The 23672-nt window shown below is 45.9% G+C and overlaps 1 long non-coding RNA gene across 2 annotated transcripts in view; it reads left to right on the top strand.

Annotated features, from left to right (window-relative positions):
• Positions 1–765: 765 nt before the first annotated feature.
• Positions 766–23672, top strand: part of LOC149748601 (uncharacterized) — a 35299-nt gene continuing 12392 nt past the window's right edge. Inside the window, exons 1-4 of one of the 2 annotated variants that reach the window (XR_016394188.1) lie at positions 766–3758; positions 4853–7429; positions 10185–10287; positions 15248–22875. This is a non-coding gene — a long non-coding RNA (uncharacterized LOC149748601). Of the gene's footprint in view, positions 3759–4852; positions 7430–10184; positions 10288–15247; positions 22876–23672 lie in introns of those variants that run through there. The other variant, XR_016394189.1, reaches the window with a different exon arrangement.

Here is a 23672-nt window from a genome sequence, read left to right as displayed (position 1 = left end):
ATTTACGAACAAATTGGACTTAAGGACGGGCTCTCAGAATGGAACTTGTTCGTATGTAGGGGACTTACTGTAGAGTAGTCTTGGTTGTAGGTGTTTCCCTTTCAGGACTTGAATCTATCATGCCACTCCTTTCTGGCCTGCAATATTTCTGCAGAAAATCAACTGATAGCCTTATGGGCTTGTATATGACTCTGTTTTTCTCTTGCTGCCTTTAGAATTCTCCCTTTAACTTTTGCCATTTGAATTATGATATGTCTTGCTGTGGGACTCTTGGGTTCATCTTGTTTGGGATCTTTTGTGTTTTCTGAACCTGAAAATCTGTTTCCTTCTTCAGGCTTAGGAAAAATTTTCAGCCATGATTTCATCAAATACATTTTTACCCCTTTCTCTCTCTCTCCACCTTCTGGGACCCCTATAATGTGAATATTAGTACATCTGATGTTGTCCCAGCGGTCCCTTAAACTATCCTTATTTTTTTAAATTTGGTTTTGTTTTCATTGTTCTAAATGGGCAATTTCCATTATTCTATCTTCCAGATCACTTATGCATTTTTCTGTACCACTTAATCTGGTGTTAATTCCTTCTAGTGTATATTTCGTTTTAGTTATTTTATTCTTCATCTGTGTTTCTTAAATTATTCTCTAGTGGTTTATTAAAATTGTCACTGTGTTCATCTATTCTTTTCCCCAGTTCAGTTAGCATTCTTCTTCTTCTTATCACTTTGAGCTCTTTATCAGGTTAATTTTTTATCTCTGTTTCGCTAGGGATTTTTTTTTTTCAGGTTTGTTTTCTTGTTCTTTCATTTGAAACATATTCTTCTATCTTATTTTGTTTACCTCTCCCTGTCTCTATGAAATTAGGTGAAGCAGTCACCTATCCTGGTCTTGCACATGTATCGTTGTGTGGGAGCATCCCTGTGCGGTCTGCACGTGACCAGCGGCTTTGAAGGGAGAGCTGGGTCTGAAGTGGGCACAGCATGTATCTTCCCTTGGGGTGTGCTGGTAGTCACTACCTTGGTGGGAGGTGGGGCTGGACTTAGAGGGGCTAGAGCCAGATGCAGGTGTGAGCTGGGCTTCTGCTATGCTCAGTGGCTGTGATTACCCTATCGGGGGTGGGGTCAGGGCCCAAGGCATTGCAGCAGGAGCCCTGAGGGGGCTGATTTTCGGCTGAGTGTGATGGCAGTCTCTGCCTTGGTTTGGGTTATGGCCAGGGCCTGAGGGCTTGGGGCTGCACTTCTGCATTTGTTTCACTTTTTTAGTTGGTGTGCATGTCTTGGTTAGAGGCTGGGTCAGGGCTGGAGAGGTTGGGGCCACACTATTGAGCTGGTTTCACTCCTGCCAGTGATGTCAGTCTCTGCGCTGGAGCTAGTTTCCTTCCTCCCAGAGGTGGGCAGGGACATGTGTACTGGCGATGGCTGTCTCCACGCTGGTCAGAGGCTGGGGTCCAAGCTGGCTCTGTTCCCTCCAAATGGGCACACTCGCATTGACAATGGCAGCCTTTGCCCTAGCGGAGAGCAGCTCTGGAGCTAGAGGGGCTGGAACAGGAGGCTGGTATGGGCTGGGGGGTGCACTGGGGTGATCCTGGCAAGCCAGCCAGAGCCCCAGGCAGTTTTCCATCTGCTGCCTCCATGCTGTGACTGGGAGTGAGCAAGTCTATGTGTGTGCTCTCTAAGAGCTGAGTCTCCATTTCTTACAGGTTCTTTTCAAACCAGCTAAAGAGCTTATCTTGCCAGTGTTAAACCCGGGACTGAGGTGCCTTACATGTGGCTCAGACCCCTCACTCCCCAGGGAGGATCCCAGCACCAGTGGTATCCTCTCCTCTTCTGGGTCCCTCACCAGGAGTATGCTTCTCCTCCCTTCCTACCAGCTTTCATGTGGATCCTTTTTTTTTTTTTTTTTTTGCGGTACGCGGGCCACTCACTGTTGTGGCCTCTCCCATTGCGGAGCACAGGCTCCGGACACGCAGGCCCAGCGGCCACGGCTCACGGGCCCAGCCTGCTCCGCGGCATGTAAGACCCTCCCGGACTGGGGCACGAACCTGCGTCCCCTGCATCGGCAGGCGGATTCTCAACCACTGCGCCACCAGGGAAGCCCCATGTGGATCTTTATATATAGGCTTGGTTGTAGAAGAGCTGTCTTGCTAAGTTTCATGTTGATTTCAGTGAGAGTTATTTTACATGTAGTTGTACTTTTGATATGTTTGTGACGGGGAGGTGAGCGCATCCTCCTCTCCCACCACCCTGATTTCTCTGGAGCGCTCCTATTTCAAGCCCACAACCCAGCGTGCCACCGCCACTGTGATGCTCATTTGAAAACTCAGTACAGTAAGTCCCCTCCACATGAACGTGTTCTACTCCGAGAGTGCATTCATAAGTCCAACAGAGTTAGCCTAGGTACCCAACTAACACAACCGGCTATATAGTACTGTACTGTCATAGTACATATCACACGAATGATATGTAAGAAACAAACACAAAAAATAAAGAAAATATTTTTAATCTTACAGTATCTTTAAAAGTACAGCAGTATGGTACAGCAGCTGGTGTACAGGGCCTGGCATTGGGTAAACAGGCAAGAAGGCGTTACTGACTGGAGGAGGGAGAGGAGGTGGGAGATGGTAGCGCTGAAAGATCGTCAGCCAGAGGAGATGGAGGGCAAGCTGCCATGTCACTCCTGCCTGACGTGGATGGAATGCACATTCGCACCTTTGAAAGTTCGCAACTTGAAGGTTCATATACAGGGGACTTACTATAGTGTCTTTTTCTAGATGCAGTGGCCGCTGATGGCTAAGCAGGCCCTATGTGTTTTATGATGCTATCCCTGGTAACACTCTCTGCTAGCCCCCCCTCCTGCAGAGAAGCGATCTCCCCAAGGGCAATGAGGGAGAGTCAGGGCTGGATCCCAGAAACCGCCCACCCAAACCAGATCTCAGTTCAGCTGATGTCCACTCATCCCTCCTGTTCTAGTCCAGCCACCAGGAAGGACCACTGAGCCTGAGTGGGTGTGCCACATGCCCTAACATCACTCAGTCCTGTCATTTCTTCCTGCCTTCCCACCCTCTCATCTCTGAGCCTGCATATTTGGTCCCTGTGCATCTAGGGAAGCTCTCAGGCCTTCTAGCCTTGAGCCTGGGTCTTTAGATTCCTGTGTTGTTGGGTTTTTCTGCTCTGGCCATGAGCACTTCCCTAGTGTGCTAGTTCATCTCTAGTGGGTTTCAAACTGGAGCTGCCTCAAAATTACCCAGAGGTTCTGATTCAAGAGGTCTGGAGAGGGTCCTTGTGCTTTACCATGGCTGCTGGTGCTGGTGAGGCAGGAGTGGGGGAGGGGGAGAGCCAGGGTCTGGCTCCACCGTTCCCTAACTGTGTGATCTTGCGTAAGAGCCAGAAGCTCTCTGGGTTCATTCTCCGCATGTATAAAGTGGGGATGCCCACACCTGTCTCATGCCATTGTTTCTAGAGAAGGCAGTGGTGATGGGGGCTTCCCCTTGGTCCTCAGGCAGGTGCACCGTCTCTGTCTGGGTCTTCAGGTCTCTGCGGCGTCCACGTCCCCAAGATGGGCTATAAATGCCCCTGGCGCTCCTCACGGGGTCACACTGTCTTCAGGAAAAGGAGAGGAAAAGAGACGTGAGGATAAGAAAATTCTTCCACCCATTGCCTGACTTTCCTATGATGAGAAAATGTATCACCAAACCTAACCAACAGGCAAATCATACAAATAACAACAGCTACTGATCCATCTCACCTAGCAGGAGGCACTGCCGTAAGTTTATGTTTCGTCACTAATCCTCACAGCCCTGTGATTTGTGTATGTTTATCTCCTCCAGATTTCCAGAGTGCTGTCCTGAGCCCAAGGCCATGTGGTGAAGCCAGAAATGGCAGCCAGATGGCCTCTCTCGGGGCCTGGGGTGACCACACCCCTCACTGCCTCAAGCTGGGGCTCCTAGACATGCTCACGGCTACTGTCCTCCCTGTCCTTCCTCCTGAGATGGTCCTCCTGGGAGGACTCAGCACACAGCAGCACACCCTCCTCCGGCCCTGCCCACTCCCTTTCCTGTGACCTCAGACACCCTGCTTATTCCATGTGTGTCTGAATTAGGCATTTCCTCCCAGGGATGTCAGTTTTAAATTCTATTTGACCAAACTGAGTCCCCTGGCATGCTGGCTTGGTGGCATCCCCAGCCGTTTTTCACCTTTCTTCTCCCAGGAAGGGTCAGTCTAGGACCCATTTTTGGACCCAGCTTCTCCTGAAATCCGTAATGGATGGCTCATAGGAAGAGAATGAGGCAGCTCACAGGAGCTCCTAGATTATAACTTCTCCTGCCCCTTGACTCTGAAATTGCGATAATGGCTACCTAGATGCTGTGCTTGTATTCATATACCTAAATCTGTTATTTTACAAGTGAAGAAACCCAGGAACAGAGATGTTGTGTAACTTACCCAAGGTCACACAGCTAGTAAGTGGCAGTACTGGGTCTGGCTTGAGAGACCAGAGTCTCAACCAGCATCTGTCCTGCCCCATGCTTGGCCCCTGCTGGCAAAATGCCTTGTCAGTCTTCCATTTTTCTTGGGAGGGAAAGTTTAGAAGGCAAGTCCTTCCTGGGGTGGGCTGTCCGACTCTTCCTTCCCGGCTCCTCCATCACCCTCCCAGCTCTCACAGTGCAAGGCACTGTGTCCAGGTCCCCCAGCTTCTCTGCTAAGGGGCTCTGTGTGAGTTTCTGCTCACCCTGGGGTTGGGGTTGGGGTTGGGGTTGGGTTGGAGGGTTTGGAGCAGCAGTCGAAGATACAGGCATGATTTTGAACATTGCGAGTTCTACGAAAGTTCTCCCCATTTGACAGTCTCTGTACTTTTCACAGGTGTCCTGCGGTTCCCCTCTCTGGCTCCACTTCATCCTGTTGAATCCCGTGGCTCTCAAGGGAAAGAAAACCCTTTACTCAAGAAACTCACTTTAGATCCTTTGTAGAACAAAGCTTTTCTGGCCCTAATGGAAAAAGGGAAGCAAAACTAGCACCCAGAGCAAGGGTTTCTTATTAGCCATGCACTTAATGGGACCTGTTTAGAATCACACATTGTTTCCAATGTCTGCATCTTTGGAAGTGCCCCCTCCAGATGGCAGCGCATGCTGGGCTTCTAGAACTGGTCCATGCTGGACACTTTCACTGAGGGTCTGGGCCATGTGTGTCTTCTGGGCTTCTCAGATGGGTGGGGCTCTGGGGCAGGAGAGTAAACCCTGCTTTGCAGAAGAAAAGATGAGGCAGGAAGGGTAGCTGAGACCAGGGTTGGGCCAGGATGGGAGGAACTGGTGACATCTGAGGACCCCTCAGCTCCTAGCTCTCTAAGACATGACCTCATCCAACTCTGACAACACCCTGTTCTGGAAGTGAGGAAAATATGCCTCAGAGAGGTTTAGCAGCTCTCCCAAGGTGGTTTGGCCAGTGAGGAACAGTCTTTCTGACTCCACGGCCAGATGTTCAGGGCTTTGCACGCCAGCCATCTCCAGGTGGGCGTCGGCTTTCTCTCCCTGGAGAGTTTTGCTTTTCTCTTCACTGGTGAAAGGCTTTGTATGTGAATTCAAAGAACAAAGTGAGCGTCAGAGGAAGAGGATGTTTTCTCTGGAAAAGGCAGAAAACCCCAGCTTGGAGTCAGCAGCCAAGAGCTGTCAGTTCTGACAAGACAGTGGCCAAGATTTCCCCTCCGTAGTCTCAGGACCCAGGAGAACCTTGGCAACTTTACAAGAATAAACGATGGAGAGAAGCAATGGCTCTCTCCACCTCTGCTGCTCTTTCCTGCCCCTCAGCCTCACGCCTGCTTTGGGAAACAAAACGGCACCAGCAGTGACAATCGAGGCACACACGCACACACATGCACGCATGCACACACACATGCACACGTGTGCACACACGCAGTTGCACACACATGTACACACATTCTTGCACACACATGCGCACACAGACGTGCACACACATACTTTACAGGACATGGAGGGTCTTGTGGTTAGGAAACAAAAGAGGAGGAACTGGGAAAATCTCAGTGGAGAGGACCCTGAATGCTTGACCTCCAGGGGTAGGTCACCCTTGGTTCCCATCAGACGTTGCTCCTTCCGTAAGCTCATCTTGTGCCCCTGAATATAAGATCCATGACAGCAGGGACCACTATTCACTGCTGCATCCGTGAGGCCCAGGAGAGGGCTTGACGTCACGTGGCATTTTTAGAAAACAAATGTTTTTCTCACTGACCATAGTTGTCTGCAGGGACATTGTGTGGGAACCAGGACCTGGGGACTGGGTGTCGGGGCTACAGCTTTCTCCTGAGATGAGCTGGCAGAGAGCTGAGATGAGCTGTTCAGGCGCACAGAGGCTGCCTCAAGCTCAGAAGCACAAGGGTGGGCAGAATAGAACGGGGTGGCTGCCTGTGGGCCCGGCGGGTTGATGCCCAGGAGGATGGAGAGATTGGAGCAGGGTATGAGGTGTCGGGAGGTGGGGGTGAGGTGGGTGTCACCCTCCTGCTGCCCGCCCACCCCCCCGCTCCTCTCCTCATGCATGCCCCCACCCTTGTTGAATGTACCCAAGGCTTGCAACCCCTTCCTCTTTCTCCTGAACTCTTTGGGCTGCTGGTGGGATGCCCTCCTGCTATTAGAGATGGGAGAAGCCAGGGAGGTGACCCAGTTCAGCCCCCCTTGAGTCCACTGCACTGTAGAGACATTGCCTCCTACCTCCCAACCTCTTCAGCTTTACTTGTTTGCTGGATTTATTTTGCACCTTATAGTGGAAAATTTTTAAACATTTACAAAAATAGAAAGTATAATGAACACCTTATGCCCATCAACGATTTTTTTCATGATTCTTGATATTTGCCAACCCTGTTTCATGTCTTTCACATTTTTCCTGGATGGTTGTAAAGCAGACCCCAGACATTAAGTCATTTCACTTGTAAACATGTGAATATGCATATTTTGTTGATAAGGACATTTTCTTTTTAAACATAAGGTCAGTCACCCTACCCTCATCTGGCTGGGAATGTCTCTTCAAAGCTGGCCACCAACAATCCCTCCCGTTTCTACCCCATTCCTCAGGAGTGTGAAGGCTGGGCCCCATCCCTTGAATCTTGGCCAGGCTTGTGACCTGCTTTAACCAATATAACGTGATGGAAGGAACACCATGTAATGTCCAAACCCAGGTTAACAGGCCTTGCTGTCTCTGCGTTTTCCTTCTTGGGACCCAGTTGCCATGTAGTGAATCTTGGTCTGGAGTATAAATGCTGAGATTCCATGAACAGAGGGAGCCAGATGGCTACAAGAGCCCCAGCCACCTCCGCAGAGGCATCAGACATGTGGATGAAGTCTTCTAGAATGTTCCTGCCGACCTGGGCTCCCAGCTGAGTGGAGCCACATGAATGACCCCAGCCAGGACCACACTCAGTGAAGAACCCCTCAGGTAAGCCAAGCTTCACTTTGCAGAATAAATGATTATCCCACTTGAAGCTTGACAGTTAGGGTGCATGGCCCAGCCCATGATGTGAGCTGTTCACAGCAGTCCCTTCTTTGCTAAGGGAGGGATTCTAAGCTGTGGGGAGGCCGTGGTGAGGAGGTAGCTCTTCAACCAGGCAGGAAAGGGTCTGGAGAGTGTGCATCTCCCTCCCAGGGAGTCCTGACTGGGCCAGGCAGGCTCTGGCTCCTGCAGAGTAGGTGCAGGGTCCTTGCAGCCTGGCCCCCAGGGATCCCTCTGCCAGCACTGGCTGAGTGCTCTTGGGCCGGCCACTTCACTACTGCTAATCACAGTTACCTCATCTCCAAAGCTGAGGAAACATGGCTTGAGTCTTGGGGCTGCAATGAAGATGACACAGGGACACAGATGAGGGAGTGGCAGTTCCTACCCTGAGTAAACTTTCTATGTTGTGACCTTCTAGGGAGCTGGGATCCAGGAGCCCAACAAACCAGCTGAGATGTGACTTGGGCTCTTACTGAGTCCAAGCTCACTCTGCTTGCTGCACGACATGTCAATAAATTGGGAGATGAGGTGTTGAGGCAAGGAATAATGATTTTATTCGGAAAGATGGCAGAGGGAGAAGATGGCAGATGGAGAAGATGGCAGACTAGTGTCCCCAAAAACCATCTGATTGGAGACTGGATGCCAGTTTCTCTTATAGAACAGAGAGGGAGAGGTGGTGAGGAAGTAAAGTAAAAGGCCATTAATCTTGTAAGATATCTCCTTTCTTGGCCCTCATCAGGGAAGGGATGTGTTAATTTCTTCTTTTCTGCAGCCATTCATAGTTGGGCAGGGTCTCCTGTGACAGGTCATTATGTATGCTTACAGCTATAGACAGCATCCTTTTAGTGATTATAATAACAAAAGCAACAGAAAGCAAAGGTTAAAGTAAAAGAAACAGATCCAACATGGAGTCAGATTTCCCTCTTCCCTGTTACAATTCCCCACTGTCGATGTCCATTCCACAATCTTGTGGGGAAAAGGGACGATGACCACTCTTGGCTACTTCCTGCTGTGTAGGGGTAATGAGGGGTGATTGTAGAATGCAACTGATCAGCCTTGGGCAGGGGATAATTCTTAGAATTGTTAATGCAAGTTCATGTGCTGGACGTGCAGTGAGGCCAAACAAACTGAAACATCAGAGTTTGGAGCAGAGAAAGGTTTATTGCAAGACCATGCAATGATACAAAGTGGCTCATGCTTTAAAAAGCCTTGAGCTCCCCGAAGGGTTTCAGCAAAGCATTTTTAAAAGCCAGGTTGAAGGGGTGATCAGATCATGAACAGTTCTCTGATTAGCTGATGGTAAGGCAACAGGGTGGTGTCAAAGGGGTTAACTTTATCAGTCTTTAGGCTCCAGGAAGCCTGGGGTTATGTGCTTCTGGTCATCAAGTAGTTAATATCTTCCATTTGGTGAGGGGTTTTCACATCTGCAAAACAACTCAGGAAATTTGCATCAAATACTATTATCTATTTACTTCAGAGAGCAGCTAAAGCAGGGGACATGGGGGAAGATCTGTCCCAGGAAGGCCCCATAGGGTCCTGCTCAGTTACAGAATTTTTAGTAAATAGTACAACTCTCAATTATTTGAACCTGATGCTCTGTTGTTCAGTAGAACAGGATTAAACAAATAGATTGACCCACCCTTCTCAAGCTGTAAAGAAATTGCAGTCTCAACACCTATCCTTTTTGAAGAGCAACCTTAGGTCTTCTGAAGGTTCACAAACCCACTGCTCTCCAAGCCTCTCAGGAGCTGCATCATTTTAGATGATGGTGGTGCAGGTTTAATGCAAGTGTGATGAATCCAAGGCTTTGTCCCAGCCAGTTTGACAGATGAATGCATGGTGAGTAATACCACGTGTGGTCCTGTCCACCTTGCAGTCAGCTGGTGCCCAGGCCTTTGTTCTCTCCAGGTTTTAAGGAGGACTTGATCTCCAGGTCAGAAATGATGTAGGGTACTTCAGTTGGATAGGCAGATCTGCTGGAAGCAAACTCATGAACAGAGGTTAGCATAGTGCCTGAAGCTTTAACATAATTAGAAACAGCTAGGTCTTTCAGAGCATTTACAGATTCCCCTGTCCAGGCAGATACATGGAATGGCCTGCCATACAATATTTCAAAGGGGCTTAATTTAAGCCTGCTTCTGGGAGCCACTCTGATCCATAGCAGGGCAACTGGCAACGCCTTATCCCAAGTTAAATTAGCTTCTTGCCATGTTTTAGCAATGCTCCTTTTCAATGTATGATACATTTTCTCACTTTTTCCTGTTGATTGTGGTCTCCAGGGTGAATGTGACTTCTAATCAATTTGCAGCACTTTACACACTTTTGGAGTTATGCTAGAGAAAAGAGCAGGTCCATTATCACTCTGAAGGGTGTTAGGCAGTCCAAACCGAGGAATAATTTCCTTAAGGAGGACTTTAACCAGTTTGGAGGCTTTTTCTGTTTGTGTGGGATATGCTTCCACCCATCCTGAAAAAGTGTCCACACACCAGCAGGTATCTGAAGTTTCCTGCACCTCGAGGCATTTGAGTAAAGTCTATTTGCCAGTCCTCGGTGGAGCAGGTCCCTTTGTGCTGGGCCCCATTTGGGAAGGTCTGACAGCAGTTTTGGGGTTATTTTTAACACAAATCATGCAATTCCGTGTGACTCACTGGATGGTCTTTTGTAGGTGAGGTCCAAGTATATACTTTTGAATCCATTGCAGGCATCTCTCCCGTGATGTGTACTGTCATGAATGTGCTTCAGCACAGTGTCCAAGAGGGCCTCAGGAATCAAAACAGTTCCTTGTTCATTACATTTCCAGCCAGGTGAGTTATGGTCGAAGTGAAACCCCACTCTTTGGTCCTCTCCTTGTCCTTTTCTGAATACACTGGCTGATATTTTGACAGGTCGATCTGTGGGAGAAGTGACCCAATCATGGCTTGATAATCACCTTCCTTTGCTGCTTTCTTTGCAGCTTGGTCAGCTAATCAATTGCCTTTTATTATATGAGTCTCGCCCTTCTGGTGGCCTGGGCAGTGCATTACAGCCATTTGTGAGGGCTTATGGACTGCTTCTAATAGTGACAGGATTTCAGAAGCATGTTTTATGTCTTTATTGTTTGAAGTGAGAAGCCCCATTTCTTTCCAGATCACCCCCTGAGCATGCACCAAAGAGAATGCATAGTGGGAATCTGTGTATATATTTACTCACTTCCCTTTAGCAAGGAGCAGGGCTCTTGTCAGAGCAATGATTTCTGCCTTCTGAGCTGAGCTTCCTGGGGGCAGGGCTTTTGCTTCAACGATCCTTTTAAGTGTTACCACTGCGTACCCGGCACGTTGCCTACCTTGGTCCATGAAGCTGCTTCCATCGGTGAACAATTCCATATCTGGCTCAGCCAAGGGTTGGTCCATTGTGTCCGGTCTGCTAGAATACAGTAGCTCGATGATGTATAGGAGTCAGGCTCTGGGGATTGTGCAGCATCCATCGGGAGCAATGTGGCTGGGTTTAGGGCTGAAGTGACTTGAAGTCTTATGTTGGGATTGTCCAGGAGAATGGCTTGGTACTTTCCCATTCTCCAGGAAGTCAGCTGATAGCCGGCTTTCTGTTCCAGCAAAGAAAGGACACGTGAGGAACATACACAGTGTTCACAGTGGTGGTTTGCCCCGGGGTAAACTTCTCACCTTCCTGAAGTATATCCCAAGTGGCTGCTACAGCTCGAAGGAAAGGAGGCCACCCCTTAACAGTCTGTTATAGTTGTTTTGAGAAGTAGGCAGTGGGTGGAAGGATATTCCCCAGAGTTTGAATTAACACCCCAAGGCTTATGCCTTGTCTCTCATGGACATACACTTTGAAAGGTGTCTTTAAGTCCGGTAGTCCCAAAGCCGGTGATGAGACTAACTTCTTTTTTATTGTTTCAAAGGCTGTTTGGCACTCTAGCCTGCAATTACCTGCTTTCTGTCAGGCAAAAGATCCCGCTATCCTTGGGAGAGGACAAAGCCCAGATAAGAGATTTGCTGTTTGCATATCTGGGTCTTTTTCTGGGGATATTATATCCACAATTAGCTAAATAATTCAGGGTTCTGATGGTATTTTGTAGACATTTATCATATGTAGGGCTCGCTATGAGCAAGTCATCCACATAGTGGAGCAAGAGTCCTTCGTCCAATATTAAGTTTCTAAGGTCTTTAGCCAACATCTCCCCAAACAAGGTGCAGGAATACTTTTTTATTTAGGATCTTTATTGGAGAATAATTGTTTTACAATATTGTGTTACTTTCTGCTGTATATAGAAGTTAATAAACTATATGTGTATATATATATATATATATATATATATATATATATATCTCCCCATATCCCCTCCCTCTTGTGTCTCCTTCCCACTCTCCCTATCCCACCCCTCTAGGTAGCCACAAAGCACCAAGCTGATCTCTCTGTGCTATGCGGCTGCTTCCCACTAGCTAGTTATTTTACATTTGGTAGTGTATATATGTCCATGCCACTCTCTCACTTCATCCCAGCTTACACTTCCCCCTCCCTGTGTCCTCAGGTCCATTCTCTACAACTGCGTCTTTATTCCTGTCCTGCCCCTACATTCATTAGAACCATTCTTTTTTTTTTTTAATATTCCATATATATGTGTTAGCATACGGTATTTGTTTTTCTCTTTCTGACTTATTTCACTCTGTATAACAGACTCTAGGTCCATCCACCTCACTACAAATAACTCAATTTCATTTCTTTTTATGGCTGAGTAATATTCCATTGTATATATGTGCCACATCTTCTTTATCCATTCATCTGAAGATGAACACTTAGGTTGTTTCCATGTCCTGGCTATTGTAAATAGAGCTGCAGTGAGCACTGTGGTACATGACTCTTTTTGAATTATGGTTTTCTCAGTATATATGACCAGTAGTAGTAGGATTGCTGGGTTATATGGTAGTTTTATTTTTGGTTTTTTAAGGAACCTCCATACTGTTCTCTAGAGTAGCTGTATCAGTTTACATTCCCACCAACAGTGAAAGACGGTTCCCTTTTCTCCACACCCTCTCCAGCATTTACTGTTTGTAGATTTCTTGATGATGGCCATTCTGACCAGTGTGAGGTGATACCTCATTGTAGTTTTGACTTGCATTTCCCTAATGATTAGTGATGTTGATAATCCTTTCATGTGGTTGTTGGCAATCCGTATATCTTCTTTGGAGAAATGTCTATTTAGGTCTTCTGCCCATTTTTGGATTGGGTTTTTTGTGTTTTTGATATTGAATTGCATGAGCTGCTTGTGTATTTTAGAGATTAATCTGTTGTCAGTTGCTTCGTTTGCAAATATTTTCTCCCAGTCTGAGGGTTGTCTTTTCATCTTGTTTATGGTTTCCTTTGCTGTGCAACAGCTTTTAAGTTTAATTAGATCCCATTTGTTTATTTTTGATTTTATTTCCATTTCTGTAGGAGGTGGGTCAAACAGGATCTTGCTGTGATTTATGTCAAAGAGCGTTCTTCCCATGTTTTCCTCTAAGAGTTTTAGAATATCTGGACTTACAATTAGGTCTTTAATCCATTTTGAGTGTATTTTTGTGTATGGTGTTAGGAAGTGTGTTCATTCTATTACATGTAGCTGTCCAGTTTTCCCAGCACCACTTATTGAAGAGGCTGTCTTTTCTCCATTGTATATTCTTGCCTCCTTTATCAAAGGTAAGGTGACCATATGTGCATGGGATTATCTCTGGACTTTCTATCCTGTTCCATTGATCTATATTTCTGTTTTTCTGCCAGTACCATACTGCCTTGATTACTGTAGCTTTGTATTATAGTCTGAAGTCCAGGAGCCTGATTCCTCCAGCTCCGTTTTTCTTTCTCAAGATTGCTGTAGCTATTCAGGGTCTTTTGTGTTTCCATACAAATTGTGAAATTTGTTGTTCTAGTTCTGTGAAAAATGCCATTGGTAGTTTGATAGGGCTTGCACTGAATCTGTAGATTGCTTTGTGTAGTATAGTCATTTTCACAATGTTGATTCTTCCAGTCCAAGAACATGGTATATCTCTCCATCTGTTTGTATCATATTTAATTTCTTCCATCAGTGTCTTATAGTTTTCTGCATACAGGTCTTTTGTCTCCTTAGGTAGGTTTATTCCTAAGTATTTTATTCTTTTTGTTGCAGTGGTAAATGGGAATGTCTCCTTAATTTCTCTTTCAGATTATTCATCATTAGTGCATAAGAATGGAAGAGATTTCTGTGCATTAATTTTGTATCCTGCTACTTTACCAAATCATTCATTAGCTCTAGTAGTTTTCTGGTAGCATCTTTAGGATTCTCTATGTATAGTATCATGTCATTTGCAAACAGTGACAACTTTACTTCTTCTTTTTTGATTTGGATTACTTTTATTTCCTTTACTTCTCTGATTGCTGTGGCTAAAACTTCCAAAACTATGTTGAATAATAGTGGTGAGAGTGGGCAACCTTGTCTTTTTCCTGATCTTAGTGGAAATGTTTTCAGTTTTTCACCATTGAGGACAATGTTGGCTGTAGGTTTGTCATATGTGGCCTTTATTATGTTGAGGAAAGTTCCCTCTATGCCTACTTTCTGCAGGGTTTTTATCATAAATTGGTGTTGAATTTTGTCAAATGCTTTCTCTGCATCTATTGAGATGATCATATGGTTTTTTCTCCTTCAATTTGTTAATATGGTGTACCACATTGATTGATTTGTATATATTGAAGAATCCTTGCATTCCTGGGATAATCCCCACTTGATCACAGTGTATAATCCTTTTAATGTGCTGTTGGATTCTGTTTGCTAGTATTTTGTTGAGGATTTTTGCATCTATGGTCTTCAGTGATATTGGCCTGTAGTTTTCTTTTTGTGTGACATCTTTTTCTGGTTTTGGTATCAGGTTGATGGTGGCCTCGTAGAACGAGTTTGGGAGTGTGCCTTCCTCTGCTATATTTTGGAAGAATTTGAGAAGGATAGATGTTAGCTCTTCTCTAAATGTTTGATAGAATTCGCCTGTGAAGCCATCTGGTCCTGGGTTTTTGTTTGTTGGAAGAATTTTAGTCAGTGTTTCAATTTCAGTGCTTGTGATGGTCTGCTCATATTTTCTATTTCTTCCTGGTTCAACCTCAGAAGATTGTGCATTTCTAAGAATTTGTCCATTTCTTTCAGGTTGTCCATTTTATTGGCATATAGTTGCTTGTAGTAATCTCTCATGGTCCTTTGTATTTCTGCAGTGTCAGTTGTTACTTCCCCTTTTTCATTTCTAATTCTATTGATTTGAGTCTTCTCCCTTTTTTTCTTGATGAGTCTGGCTAATGGTTTATCAATTTTGTTTATCTTCTCAAAGAAGCAGCTTTTAGCTTTAGTGAGCTTTGCTATCGTTTCCTTCATTTCTTTTTGTTTTATTTCTGATCTGATCTTTCCTTCTGCTAACTTTGGGTTTTTTGTTCTTCTTTCTCTAATTGCTTTATATATAAGGTTAGGTTGTTTATTTGGGATGTTTCTTGTTTCTTAAGGTAGGATTGTATTGCTATAAACTCCCCTCTTAGAACTGCTTTGCTGCATCCCATAGGCTTTGGGTCGCCGTGTTTTCATTGTCATTCATTTCTAGGTATTTTTTGATTTCCTCTTTGATTTCTACAGTGATCTCTTCGTTATTAACTAGTGTATTGTTTAGCCTCCATGTGTTGTATTTTTTACAGATTTTTTCCTGTAATTGATATCTAGTCTCATAACATTGTGGTCAGAAAAGATATTGATACAGTTTCAATTTTCTTAAATTTACCCAGGCTTGATTTGTGACCCAAAAAATGATCTATCCTGGAGAATACTCCATGAGCACTTGAGAAGAAAGTGTATGCTGTTGTTTTTGGACAGAATGTCCTATAAATACCAGTTAAGTCCATCTTGTCTAATGTGTCATTTAAAGCTCGTGTTTCTTTATTTTGTTTCATTTTGGATGAGCTGTCCATTTGTAAACGTGGATATTAAATTCCCCTACTATTATTGTGTTACTGTCCATTTCCCTTTTATGGCTGTTAGCATTTGCCTTATGTATTGAGGAGCTCCTATATTTGGTGCATAAATATTTACAATTGTTATGTCTTTTTGGATTGATCCTTTGATCATTATGTAGTGTCCTTCTTTTTGTCTCTTAACATTCTTTATTTTAAAGTTTACTTTATCTGATGTGAGTATTGCTACTCCAGCTTTCTTTTGATTTCCATTTGCATGTAATATCTTTTTCTATCCCCTCACTTTGAGTCTGTATATGTCTGTATTTCTGAAGTGGGTCTCTTGTAGACAGCATATATATGGGTCTTGTTTTTGTATCCATTCAGCCAGTCTATGTCTTACAGCTGGGGCATTTAATCCATCTACATTTTAGGTAATTTTCAATATGTATGTTCCTACTACCATTTTCTTAATTGTTTAGGGTTTGTTATTGTAGGTCTGTTCTTTCTCCTGTGTTTCCTGCCTAGAGAATTTCCTTTAGCATTTGTTGTAAAGCTGGTTTGGTGGTGCTGAATTCTCTTAACTTTTGCTTGTCTGTAATGGTTTTAATTTCTCTGTCGAATCTGCATGAGATCCTTGCAGGGTAGAGTAATCTTGTTTGTAGGTTTTTCCCTTTCATCACTTTAAATATGTCTTGCCACTTGCTTCTGGCTTGCAGAGTTTCTGCTGAAAGATCAGCTGTTAACCTTATGGGGAGTCCCTTGTATTATATTTGTTGCTCTTCCATTGTTGCTTTTAATATCTTTTCTTTGTATCTAATTTTTGATAGTGTGATTAATATGTGTCTTGGCGTGTTTCTCCTTGGATTTACCCTGCATGGGACTGTCTGTGCTTACTGGTCTTGATTGACTATTGCCTTTCCCATGTTAGGGATTTTTTTCAACTATAATCTCTTCAAATATTTTCTCAGATCCTTTCTTTTTCTTTTCTTCTTCTGGGATCCCTATAATTCACATGTTGGTGGGTTTAATGTTGTCCCAGATGTCTCTGAGGCTGTCCTAATTTTTTTCATTCCTTTTCCTTTATTCTGCTCTGTGGTCGTTATTTCCACTATTTTATCTTCCAGGTCACTTATCCATTCTTCACCTCAGTTGTTCTGCCATTGATTCCTTGTAATGAATTTTTAATTTCATTTAGTGCTTTGTTCATCATTGTTTGTATGCTCTTTAGTTCTTCTAGGTCCTTGTTAAATGTTTCTTGTATTTTCTCCATTCTATTTCCAAGACTTAGGATCATTTTTACTATCATTACACTGAATTCTTTTTCAGGTAGACTGCCTATTTCCTCTTCATTTGTTTGGTCTGTTGGGTTTTTACCTTGCTCCTTCATCTGCTGCTTATTTCTCTGTCTTCTCATTTTGCTTAACTTACTGTGTTTGGGGTCTCCTTTTCACAGGCTACAGGTTCATAGTTCCCGTTTCTTTTTTTGGCGTCTGCCCCCAGTGGGTAAGTTTGGTTCATTAGCTTTTGTAGGCTTCCTGGTGGAGGGGCTGGTGCCTGTGTTCTGGTGGTTGGGGCTGAATATTGTCTTTCTGGTGGGCAGGGCCATGTCCAGTAACGTGTTTTGGGGTGTTTGTGAACTTATTATGATTTTAGGCAGCCTCTCTGCTAATGGGTGGGGTTGTGTTCCTGTCTTGCTAGTTTTTTGACATGGATCATACAGCACTGGAGCTTGCTGGCTGTTGGGTGGAGCTGGGTCTTATTGTTGAGACAGAGATCTCTGGGAGAGCTCTCGCTGATTGATATTACCTGGAACCAGGAGGTCTCTGCTTGTCTAATGTTGTGAACTTGGCTCTCTCACCTCAGAGGCTCAGGCCTTACACCAGGCCAGAGCATCAAGACCCTGTCAGCCGCACGGCTCCGAAGAAAAGGGAGAAAAAAATAAAGAAATAAAAAAATAATAATAAATTTAAAAAATTATAAAAAATAATAATAAAAAAGAGAGCAACGAAACCCATAAACAAATCCACAAATGATCACAAGCTCTAAAAACTATACTAAGGTAAGCATAAAAAGCAGAAACAAATCAGTTGCAGGCGGCAAACCCCAAGTCCACCATCTCAATTTTGGGATGATTTGTTGTCTATTCAAGTATTCCACAGATGCAGGGTACACCAAGTTGATTGTGGGGAATTAATCCACTGCTCCTGAGGCTGCTGGGAGAGATTTCCCTTTCTCTTCTTTGTTCGCACAGCTCCTGGGGTTCAGCTTTGGTTTTGGCCCCACCTCTGCGTGTAGGTCACCCTCAGGCATCTTTTCCTGCCTAGAGAGGACAGGGTTAAAGCATCAGCTTATTAGCTGGCTCTGGCTCACTTATGCGGGTGGGTGAGAGGGGAACGGTAGTTATAACTGGAATTCAGGCAAGTGTGTGGCGGCAGGGCCTGGCATGATGTTGCAACAGCCTGAGGAGCACCATGTGTTCTCCCAGGGAACTTGTCCCTGGGTCATGGGACCCTGGCAGTGGTGGGTTGCACAGGCTCCTGTGGGGTGTGGATAATGGCCTGTGCTTGCACACAGGATTATTGGTGGCTGCAGCAGCATCGTTAGGTTTCATGCCCGTCTCTGGGATCCAAGCTGATAGCCGTGGCTCGTGCCTGTCTTTGGAGAAGTTTAGGTGTGCTCTGCCTTCTGTGGGCAGACAAGGAAGGAATACTCTCCCCTTGTGCATCCCGAAACAATGGTCTCTTGCCTCTTAGGCAGGTCCAGACTTTTTCCTGGACTCCGTCCCAGCTAGATGTGGTGCACTAGCCCCCTTCAGGCTGTGTTCATGCAGCCAACCCCAGTTCTCTCCTGGGATCTGAACTCTGAAGCCCGAGCCTCAGCTCCCAGACCCCACCTGCCCCAGTGGGTGAGCAGACAAGCCTCTCAAGCTGGTGAGTGCTGGTTGGTACTGATCCTTTGTGTGAGAATCTCTCTGCTTTGCCCTCTGCACCCCTGTGGCTGCACTATCCTCGGTGGCTCTGAAGCTTCCCCCCTGCCACCCCCTGTCTCCACCAGTGAAGGGGCTTCCTAGTGTTTGGAAACTTTTCCTCCTTCACAGCTCCTTCCCAGAGGTGCAGGTCCCTTCCCTATTCTTTTGTTTCTGTGTTTCCTTTTTTTCTTTTGCCCTACCGAAGTACGTGGATAGTTTCTTGCCTTTGGGGAAGTCTGACGTCTTATGCCAGCGTTCATTAGGTGTTCTGTACGAATTGTTCCACATGTAGATGTATTTTTGATGTATTTGTGGGGAGGAAGGCGATCTCCACATCTTACTCCTCCGCCATCTTGAAGGTCCCCGTTCAAAGTAGGGGAATCCTTAAATCCTTGAGGCAGGACTGTCCAACAATACTGTTGGGCTACCTGTGTTTTTGGGTCCTGTCATTCAAAAGCAAAAGGTTGCTGTGATTAGTCTGAAGTAGGAATGTAGAAAATAGCATCTTTCAAGTCCAGGACTAAGAACCAGCCATATGTTCCCAGAATAGTTGTGAGCAGTGTGTGGATTAGGCACCACAGGGTGTAAGTCTTGGATTGCTACATTAATAGCCCTCAAATGTTGGACAAAGTGATACTCTGCTGAGTTTGACTTTTTGACTGGGAGGATAGGGTTTTTATATGAGGACCTGCAAGGTTTAATCAGTCCTGTTTTCAAAAACTTCTACAGAATTGTCTGAATTCCCTTGCGGGTCTCTTGTCTCAGAGGATATTGTTTTAGATTAGGTGTCCCACGGGATTTGTATTGGTCTTGCGTTTTTGGCCTTCCCTGGAGTGCCATCAGCCCCCACTTCTTGCCTTACCTTTTTGTAGACCTCAGGGGGAAAGAGCTCTGTCTCCTTTTCTAGGGTTTCCATGAGTGCCATTTGTAGGTTTAAAGCATGCTCCAGTGGGACCCTGATATTAAGCTGTTCTGGTGAAAATGTTACTTGAACATTTAATTTACAAAGGAGATCTTAACCCAAAAGGCGGATTGGACACTCTGGCACATATAAGAAGCTATGATTCAGGGTGAGGTCCCCTAGTTGGCATTCTAGAGATTTTAAGAATGAACGGTTTTGTACTTCTCCAGAAACTCTGGTGACCAGACTGAGATGTTTTCTGTGCCACCTTGGTTTTTACCAGAGAACATCCCCACCAGAGCCCTACCCGGTTATGGTCCTTCCAGTTCAGTGGCAGCCTTTCTGCCCTCAGGATAAGAAGCAGTTAATCTGACCTAGTCCTGCTGCAGCCCTGAGCCAGGAGGACATGGAGGGGTTTCCATGGGCACTCCCAGGGCCCATGCAAGCTGCACTTGCCTCCTTACCCAGGCTTCCTCCTAGCAACTAGGAACTTGACTGCAGTGGCTGCCCCTTGTCATCAAAAAAGAAAAAATGCAACACTTAGTTTTGCTAAGGTGTGAAGGTTTTGACATGTTAATACCTGACCAAAAATGTCTCAAATTCGTAAAAGTGAAACCCCACAACCCAGATTGGGACTTGAACCCACTGTCTTTTCATTGAGATCAAACACCTGGTCTCAGGACTTAATGAAGCGCAGGTTCTTTTGTGTCTGTACACAGAAAGAATTCAGTGAGAGACAAAGTGATAGAAGTAAAAGTAGATTTATTTAGAGAGATACACATTCCACAGACAGAATGTGGTCCAGCTCAGAAGACGAGATGGCCCCAGGGCATGGGCTTGTCTAGGAAAGTGAGAGCCGCCAAGGGAGAAGCACACTCCACAGACAGAGTGTGGACCATCTCAGAAGGCGAGAGGCACCGAAATATGGGGTGGTTAGTTTTTATGAGTTGGGTAACTTTACAAGCTAATGAGTGGCAGGATTATTCCAACTATTTCAGGGAAGGGGCAGGGATATCCAGGAATGGGCCACCACCCCACTTTTTGACCTTTTATGGTCTGCCTCGGAACTGTCATGGCAACTGTGAGTATGTCATTTAGATGCTGATGTATTACAATAACCGTATAATGAGGCTCAAGGTCGACTAGAAGTTGAATCTTTCACCATCTTGGACCTAGTTTTTCCTAACCAGTTTATGCCATATCCTCAAGGGCTATGTCATTCTTTTAAAGGTTGTGCCCTGCTCCCTCCCCTCCTGTTTCAAAAGGGCTAGGAGACCAGTCAACTGGAGCCAGAGTGTGGGCCTGTCCTCCTCCCTTTCCTCCCCCGCTCCTTTCTTCCTCTCTTTCCACTCAAACTTACATAGCATGTCAAGTCTCCAGCAGCCTCTGTATTAATCTCTGGGGACTTTAAAGTGAATAAAAACATGTCCCTGCCCTTACATTGTGGGAGACAGACATTTATCTGAACAATAGTCTTCTGAATAATAACGCAGAATGCCTATAGTGGTAGAGAAATCCTCAGTCCTCTGACAGCATAAAGGCAGGAGTGAGGTGGTTTGGGTGGGCCAACGAAGTTTTCAGGGTGGGAAGGAGCTCCTGTGGGTGTCATAGGAAGAGCAGGTGTCAGGCATGTGGGCCCAGAGAAGTGTGATTCCTGGTAGAGGATCCAGCCACACGAAGGCAGCCCCGGGCTCATATCTGTGGTATCAGGCGTTATTATGGTTGGCTTGGAAACCCTCATCCTTCACGACTCATCCCCAGGCTGCCTTTGTGTGAAGTTTCCTGTGATTTCCCTCGAGGCCCCAGAGTACCAGTGCACACATCATGCACAGAATGGAACAAAACCGGAGCTCCCAGGGGAGGTGGCCACTTCCTGTTGGCCTCTGAGTTCTCAGCCCACACAGAATGCATTTCCACATGTGGTAGGTTTGCCCTGTAGGGTCAGATTACAGTGAGATCCAATAAGGAGCTCAAGTTTGGGCTTTTTCTTGTGGGAAATAGGAAGTTGCTATAGGAGATTATGTGCAAAAGGGATGTAAGCAGAGAGGGTAGGGGGTCTCTGGAGAAAGAGAACCAGGCATGGCTTCCTTGACATAAGAGAAGCCATTTTGGCCTGAGCCATTTGGGGATCTAAGCCTGGAAACAACATTTGTTCTTGAACAGGTCTCAGTAATCAGTGGTCTTAAGGAAAGTGAGGGAATGCAGGAACAAAGGAAAAGCAGTCAAGAAACAATAGTTCAATGATAAAACAGAGTCTTAGTTCCTCCTCGAGGGATATACCTCATAATCTGATACAGTCTTTGAGTTCTGCAGGAACCAAGGTCCCCACCCAGGTGGAGGATGGAAAGATGACGTTGACCCTCCTGACTTCAGTCAACTAAAGCTTAGACTCTGTCGACCTTTGCCCCAATTCTATGCTGAATTCTCCTCTGCTCAAGCCCCTTCATGAACATGCACGTACCCTTAGCTTAAAAGGTCCCCAGTTTTGCTGTTTGGGGAGACACTGCTTTGGGAAAGATCCCTTGTGCTCTCCTTACTTGCTGCAAGTAATAAATGCTTCGTTCTGATCGTTGGCTTTGTTGTGTCTTTTGGCTCAACACCCACTAGAAGGTTACCCAGTTTTTGGGTTAAGAGGGACATTGTCAGATTTTATTTTACAGTGATTTTTTTGGAGGGGGGCACGTTACGCTGGAAACTTGGATCGCTGGGCTGGCTCTTACCTCCTGCTCTGATCTGACACTTTGTGTCCTGAGCCTTTGTGACGGGCAGGAAGGGACAAGTGAGGGATTGGGCCTCATCTCAGGGAGGGAGGAGCAGGGAACGAAGGCCAGGAGGAAGGATCTGAAGACACATATTAAAAAAAAATCTCTCAGGATGCTTTGGGCTGAAAGCAAGAAGCTCCGGCTGCAAATGGCTTTAAGAAGAAGGAATTATACCATATGCTGAGGCAGAAGCAGAGCCACGAGTGGTCTCAGAGTTTGTGCACTGGCTCCAGACATCCTCGGAGACCCAGGCATATTCCATCATTCCCCTCAGTCATCCTCTCCCAACCAGGGATGTTTCCCCAGTGGTTGTGTTAGGGGAACCACTGACTGAAACCGCCCATCCTGGCCAGGCCCAATAGCAACCACTTGCATGAGTTCTCTTACAACAGGAGGTCCTGGTAAGGAATGTGGAACTAACAAGCTACCGCCAACCACAAGAATTCGGCAAAGGTCAAAAGGAGAGAGGAGATGCCAGTCCATACATCCTACCAACCTCCCAGAATCCTCCTGGCTGGAATCCATCTCAGCTGAATGATGTGTGCGCCACCAGGAAGGAGGCTGAGTCAGAATGATTGGCCAGAGACAACCCGGAAACTAACCCCATCACCATAAAACCTGAGACTGTGAGTCACGTGGCAGAGCAGTTTTCCTGGGTTCCCTTAACCTGCTGCTCTCCACCTGGGCTTCCTTTCCCAATAAAGTCTCTTACTTGGTCAGCACATGTGTCTCCTCAGACAATTCATTTCTGAGTGTTAGACAAGAGCTCACTCTTGAACCCTGAAAGGGATCCCCCTTCCTGCAACAGTTGAGGGAAGACAGCAGAAGAGAGGGCACCTTCTCAGCCACTCTTTATAGTAGAGAAAGCCTCCTTTCCCAGGAGGCCCCAGCAGAAGTCCCAATATGTTGTCATTGGCCAAGTCTGGCTCCAGCGCCCAGAACTCCTCAGGCAGCATGGGAAGGTGGAGTGTGCCATTCTCCGCCACTGGAGCCAAGTGGGCTGTGCACGTGGAGAGCAAGGCGGGGAGGGGTGGCCCTCAGTCACATCCCACACACCAGCAATCCTGCAGGGTTCATTTCTGTGTCTCCCCATTGGGATTCACAATGGAATTCTCACAACAATGGGGAGAATCCTTTTAAAGGAATAGGGGTGCCAATGAGTCAGCATCCTCCATCACAGCTAGACTCCGTGGGTCTCAGGAACAAACTACTGAGTGTCTGGTCCAAGGTCCACTGAGATGGAGAAGGCTGCTGATCCTATGGGAGGAAGAAAGGGGGCCCCCAGGTGCTTCCCTGGGATCGTGAGTGAATCAGGGGCTTAATCAGCCACGAGGCAACATTCTCAAGTGGCAGTGCTGAGCCATTAGGCGCAACTAATAGCTGTCTGTTTTTGAAAGATGCTAGGAGCCAGACAGTGAGGGAGTTCTTTGCATGCATTACCGCTAATCCTGATCGTGCACACGTTACCCCTACGCCTGATTTGCCAAAAAGGACTAAAGGTTTCCTGTCACCTGTTGACCCTCAGCCCCTTCTCTGTTCTCTCTAGCCGCCACCCCCAGTTTCTCCGTGTGACTGAATTTGCATAGGTGCCTGATTTCTCAGGAGGGAGTTGCTCTTAATTTAGGC

This window comes from Delphinapterus leucas, chromosome 8 (genome assembly GCF_059928025.1).
Source record: "Delphinapterus leucas isolate spDelLeu-1000000601 "Yukka" chromosome 8, BTC_Dleu_Yukka2, whole genome shotgun sequence".
NCBI lineage: Eukaryota > Metazoa > Chordata > Mammalia > Artiodactyla > Monodontidae > Delphinapterus > Delphinapterus leucas.
This window is presented reverse-complemented; position numbering and strand designations above follow the sequence as displayed.